The sequence below is a fragment of the Orcinus orca genome, chromosome 3, assembly GCF_937001465.1.
Source record: "Orcinus orca chromosome 3, mOrcOrc1.1, whole genome shotgun sequence".
NCBI classification, from domain to species: Eukaryota; Metazoa; Chordata; class Mammalia; order Artiodactyla; family Delphinidae; genus Orcinus; species Orcinus orca.
The window spans coordinates 166,049,330-166,056,001 of NC_064561.1; the positions used below are offsets into that span (position 1 = coordinate 166,049,330).

The following is a 6,672-nucleotide window of genomic DNA, read 5'->3' on the forward strand; positions in this document are numbered from 1 at the left end:
GTCAGAATAAGCCACTTCAACCAGTATGCTAACCTGCTTCTTTGCTTGTTGGTCAACTGGTCTGAGGATCCCAATATGTCCAAGTGGCACCTTCAACTAACCAGTTTAAGGAAAACATTATTCTTCCATTAATCCTACCTCCATTGGGAAATAACATCTATAAAACAGCAGCCAACATTGCAAGATAGGAAACAAACCTTTTGCTGATGGATTGATAGGGGTAATAGTAAGAAGGTTCGCTTACTTAACACAATATGATCCATAAGGAGGCGATATACCCACTAAGCAAATTGCCACATTTGACAATTTACAGTGAAAGAAAATAACTAGATAAGATGATTGAGACCTCCATTGTCCATAATTACCTGAATTTAGTCAGAGATAAAGAACCATGATGAGAATTATGAAAGTCATGGATATTACAGGAGTGAGGGGCTGAGAAGTAAAGATCGGTTGAATGAGTAGACACAAAGATAGACTAACAACACTTCATGAAGCATAACACAGATGAGCAAATTGGAGCTTTTGTGGGGGAAGCTGAGAACCCAAGCATGTCCCTGCCAGCTCCTGGAGAAGTCTACGGAGGCTCTTGCTACAACCAAATTTCTGGGGCCACTATCACTCACGAAAGATCAGCACTCAAGATGCAGAGTCCTGGGCTAAGCAGTGGTGAGTGAGATTCAGCTGAAGCCCAATTGGCAATTCTCTGTTCATTACCATATCTGACCTCAAAGACTTACGGAGTAATAGTGGCCACTTCATTTCCATCATTTAAATTATATGCAAGGTCCTCTTTGGGCTAACTCTATATACAGTGACAGAGACTCTGGGAAACATACTTCCCAGCTTCACCAAATTAGCAATGGTTAGGGGTTCTGGATTTAGTAAATAAAAGTACAGGAAACTTTGTTAAATTTGAATTCTTAATAAACAATTCTTTTTTTTTTAGTATAACTATTGCACGGGACTGATACCATACTCTATTCTACTCCACACTGCTACTCTGACTAGTATTTTTAGTATTAAGTATTTTATTTAGTATTATTGAACCATGCAGTATTTGACACAAACTATACTAAAAGAAGTATCTGTTGTTTATTTGAAATGAAAATTTAGCTGGATTCCCTGTATTTTGTCTGACAATGCTAACAACAGCACAATTTAAAACAAATTACCTGGAAGAGAGTGGGAGCTGTAGCTGCAGGGGTAGACAGGTTGAGGTCAGACTATAAAAAAAATCTCAAAATCCATATCGCTGCTAGTATTCAAGATTTTTTCATTTATGTGTTCTCATTTGAGAACACCTTCATAATAGCTTCATAATTTTTTGATTAAATAATTAGAAGATATTTAGAAATAATGAAATAGATGATAAAGAATTTAGTTGTTTACATTAATACCTTATGGTAAATTATTTCCTTTATATTAGATTGGCTATAAGTATTTATTACCACTTACAACAAGCATTCACAGGGATCCTTTAATATGTTGATATAATGAGTCCTATATCTACCACAGAAACACAATTTCAAAAATTAGTACCAGTGTTTGCATTGAGGAGTTATATACACAATAAAGATTTGTACAAAATAAGTAGGTAACATTTTTATTTAATTAGCTCTTAACAGGATATATATATACTATATATGTATTATAAAAACTATAATAATTAAAATTTTAAAAATCCATATGTCCAAAAGAAACCACAACAAATTGTTGGTAATGTTTCCCTTCATAATTGAGAATGCACTGAATAATCTATACTAATTCTATATTTTAATTCTTAGATTACAAGAATATTATATGGTGGTTGTGGGATGAATTGTGAGATTGGTATTGACATATATACACTAATATGTATAAAATAGATAACTAATAAGAACCTGCTGTATAAAAATTAAATAAAATAAAATTCAAAGAAAAGCATATTATAATAGGTCTAAGACATTTTAAATAATTGTCCAACTCCTGAAAGTGTAATGATTACTCCTTATTGTCTTCCATTTTTTATATCTAATATTTGCCCCAAAAGAACATGATTTATCACATTATTTTAAGAGTTTAGTAAGAGTTTAAGAGTTTAATTTTAAGAGTTTAATAGCAATATAATATCTGCTCTTCATATAGTAGAAATATATTAGTTCAAAATATATAGATTTTATGTAATTATAAATCATAGTTAAGTTTTGTTTTATATGAAAAATTATGAAATAGCATAGAATAAAGCATTCTTATGCTTTTTATTTTTATGGCATCTTACTAAAGAATATAGGCTATATGCAATGAAATTTCTTTAAAATAATAGATTTTGTAACCTGTCTGTCTATAGTTCTACCACACTCAAGAATATAATTGCAGAAAATAAATTTGCATACTAGAACCACTTGCGGCAGTCTCTTAATCTGTGTGGCTGGTGCCTTACAATTTAGTCATAGTCAGAAATAACTTTCTTCAACCTTCTTACCCCTGAAAGCATTCCACTGACATCCTTTTGTTCTGTTGAAACAGGATTGGCAATGTATGCATTATTTGAAACAGCTCAAACCTGCCCTCATAGAAGAAGTTGTAGATGCCCTTTGAATATTTGGCCCTAGATGTCCATCACGGTAGGCAATTAATTCGGTACATTGTTACTATATTCAATTCTTGGTCTTTCTGCCAATACTGCCAGACAAATATTCTAATTAATGCCAGTCAAAATGGTGATTTTGTGGTATGAACATTTTGAGGACTAAAACACATTTAAATACAAATTTATACTACATCAGTTTCAAAATATCTAGCAGATGGCAATTTGAATTGAATATCCATTTGACCTGGACTTGGGCCTCATGCCCAAGATTCAAAATTTTTCAAAATTTATGAGCAATATAGACAAATTTAGTCCTTTTTAAGATTTTTTTTTATCATGCCATATAATTCCAGGTTATATTAATGTTATGTTGAAGGAATTTGGTTTGAAAACTTATCTTTCCTTTTATAAATGATATTAGATTGTTTATTGAAACTTTGTTTCTATGTAAGGATCATTGAAACTAACTAATAGGCACTTGAAATATTGATGCTACATCCAGTGAAATTTAACAGAAGAGTATATCTGAACTTATATGAGTTTATATACCTGGAAGCATAGAAGTACTGACCCTGTTTATTTTTTTTAGTACCAGTTGTTTATTTCAGTTATCTTCTCATCTCTATAATGTTCACAATAATAGTCTGTAGGTCTCCAATATTATATGACTGCTTCTAATTTCACAGAGGGATGTGGCTTCATGGGCTAAATCAATTTGTAATGTATAGCCTTCTGGTAAGGGCTATGGATTTTGATGCTAATTGCTAGATATAATTTCAGGGTACTTTTTATCAAGGATCATCTTAGGCAGAGAGACTAAAGTCTAAACTGAAACCACATTTGTAGAGTTTTAGTAGAAACTGTCATAGGCAAAAGAAAATGTTATCCAAATGAGAAAATAATTGTAAAGCTGGTGTTTTGAGAAGAAGAGAGAGAGACAGAGAGAGAGGATTTTAAACAAATTTAAAAGGTACTTAAAGAGATGGCCCAGGGTGAAGGGAACCTATGTTCTAATCCTACTTCTTTGACCTGTGAACTTGGGGCCTGTAGTAGACAGAATAATGCCTCCCTCAAGAGGTTCAGATGCTAATCCCAGAGAAAGACTTGATAGACCATTGCTGGCTTTGAAGTGGAAAGGGGTCTGTACTTCCAGTTTCTGGCCTGACATGTAAAGAGCGTGGAAGTTCTCACTCCCTCCTCAAAATAAAGAAAAAGCTGAAGAAACTGAATATCAACTTTTCTTAGATCTATAAGAAAAGTAAGGTCAAGGATAAATCACTGCCCTGAAGGCTGGAGAGATGGATACCAAAAATCACAGCTTTCCAACACCACAGTCAAGAGCAAAAACCCAAGTTGGAGCCAGAACCTATGGGAACACTTCAAATGTTACTGACAAATTGCCAAAGGTGCAATGTAAACTAGCTTGAAATCAAAACACCAGGGGCCAAGTTTGGGGGAACACAGCTCATATTTATGAGTTTTACCTCCAGGATCCTTACCAGCTTCTCACATTGAAGATCAGAGAAAGATCCCCTTAGGCTTCTTGTAGTTGGGAGAGGAAAAGTAACCATTTTGAAATACTCCCGAACATTCTGTTCCCTTTATAAAGAACTACACTCAAAAGAAATGGGCTTCCCGGGGGCCGTAGTGGTTGGGAGTCCGTCTGCCAATGCAGGGTACGCGGGTTCGTGCCCCGGTCTGGGAGGATCCCACGTGCCGCGGAGCGGCTGGGTCCGTGAGCCATGGCCGCTGAGCCTGCGCGTCCGGAGCCTGCGCTCTGCAACGGGAGAGGCCACAACAGTGAGAGGCCCGCGTACCGCAAAAAAAAAAAAAAAAAAAAAGGAACTATTTTACCAGAGCTTACCAACTTTGGGAAAGGGAAGTTACACCCTTGCTAGCCTTCTCACCTACAGAGGGAAAAAAAGTGCTGAGAAGCACTGTTGAAGTCACAGCCTCAGAGCTCATGCTCACTAAAAAACTGAGACCTAATCATAGGATTACAGGATGCTCCCCCAACCCCACATCTTACCCCACAGAGACCAGGCTCCTGTATAATAAGGGACTACAGCTAAAAGGACTGCAAAGCTCAGACCCTTTTTAAGAAGACAAGTAGGAGACAAAATGAAAGACACTAGAGTAAACATTAGCCTCTAATGCATACAGCTATAGCAAACATTAACACAGTTTAACCTCTTGCCACATAAACTTAAAACCGCCCACTAAAGGCCTGTTTACTTCAATACCTTTTTACCCAATACATCATGTGTGCTTTCAACAAGATATTATAAGCCATGCTAAAAGCAAACAACTAAACAAATGAATGCAAAAACAAACAAATAGAAAAAACCAGTTCAATAGACAAAGTGAGCATCAGAACCCAGACTGAGGTATAGCAGAGATTTTAGAATTATCAGACTGGGGATTTAAAATAGTTATGTTTAGTATGCTGAACTAACAGAGAAGTGGAAAACATGGAAGAACTGATGGGTAACGTAAGAAGAGAAATGAAAACCCTAAGAAAAAAGTTTTAAATGCTGGAAGTCAGAAACTTTATAACAGAAATGAAGGGTGCCCTTTGGACTCATCAATAGATTGGAAATTACTGAGGAAAGAGTCAGTGAGCTAAAAGACATGTCAAAAGAAACTTCGCAAACTGAAAAGCAAGAGAAAAATGAAAAAAATCAAAAAGTACATCCAAGAACTATGATACAATTATAAACAATGTAATACATGTAATCCAGAAGAAGAGAGAAAGGGATGGAAAAATATTTGAGACGCCGAGGCATCTGAGGAAGGGAGGGTGGCGGCAGCGGTGCTGGTGACTGAGCGGAGCCCAGTGACCGGATATTGGTGTTGGTATTAGGAGACCTGCACATCCCACACTGGAGCAACAGTTTGCCAGCTAAATTCAAAAAACTGCTGGTGCCAGGAATGATTCAGCACACTCTCTGCACTGGAAACCTTTGTACCGAAGAGAGTTATGACTATCTCCAGACTCTGGCTGGCGATGTTCATATTGTGAGAGGAGACTTCAATGAGAATCTGAATTATCAAGAACAGAAGGTCGTTAACTCTTGGGCAGTTCAAAATTGGTTTGATCCATGGACATCAAGTTATTCCATGGGGAGATATGGCCAGCTTAGCCCTGTTGCAGAGGCAGTTTGATGTGGATATTCTTATTTCAGGACACACACAAATATTTGAAGCATTTGAGCATGAAAATAAAGTCTACATTAATCCAGGTTCTGCCACAGGAGCATATAATGCCTTGGAAACAAACATTATTCCTTCATTTGTGTTGATGGATATCCAGGCTTCTACAGTCGTCACTTGTGTGTATCAGCTAATTAGAGACGTCCTGAAAGTAGAACGAATCGAATACAAAAAATCATAAAGCGAGGCATGTCCTGATGATTTTTCTGTTGGGTTTTTTTTTGTTTTTCATTTCCCTGTTCAACGCAAGTAATTAATCGTTTAAGAGCCACAAAATTGTATCACTTTTATAATATTTTGCAGTAAAACATAATCTCGTCTTCTGTTAATACAATGTTCTAAGCTTCTTGTAAACTATAAGATTATATTTAGTTTAAGTATATGATTTCTACGAAAAAATGTCCACCACACAGTAAATGGTCACATGTTAAGAAAAATTTATCCTTGTAAATATCTTCATAGTTGATATTTGGAACTTTATTACCAAAGTAGTGCATGAGGGGAAAGAAACTAGATTTTCTTGTAGACATTCTTCTCTTCTCCAGTAATAAACAGTTACCTTTCATTTAAAAAAAAAAATTGAGCTGAGGAATTTCCAAAATTAATGAGAGACCAAAAACCACAGATTAGGGAAGCTCAGAGAAAACTGAGCAGAATAAATAACAACAAATCTATACCAAGGCATGTCATATTCAAACTGCAAATAAAACAAAGACAGGAGAAAATCTTGAAATAAGCCAGAGGGGGAAAACACACATCCTACCTACAAATGAGCAAGGATAAGAATTACATTAGACTTGTGTTCAGACACCATGCAAGTAAGATATTTAAAACATTGCAAGGAAAAAACCCACCAATCTAAATTTCTGGATTCAGTGAAATTATCC

The 6,672-nt window shown here is 35.8% G+C and overlaps 1 pseudogene; it reads left to right on the forward strand.

Annotated features, from left to right (window-relative positions):
• Positions 1-491: 491 nt before the first annotated feature.
• On the forward strand, positions 492-6,364 carry LOC101286636 (vacuolar protein sorting-associated protein 29-like; annotated as a pseudogene).
• Positions 6,365-6,672: the final 308 nt, after the last annotated feature.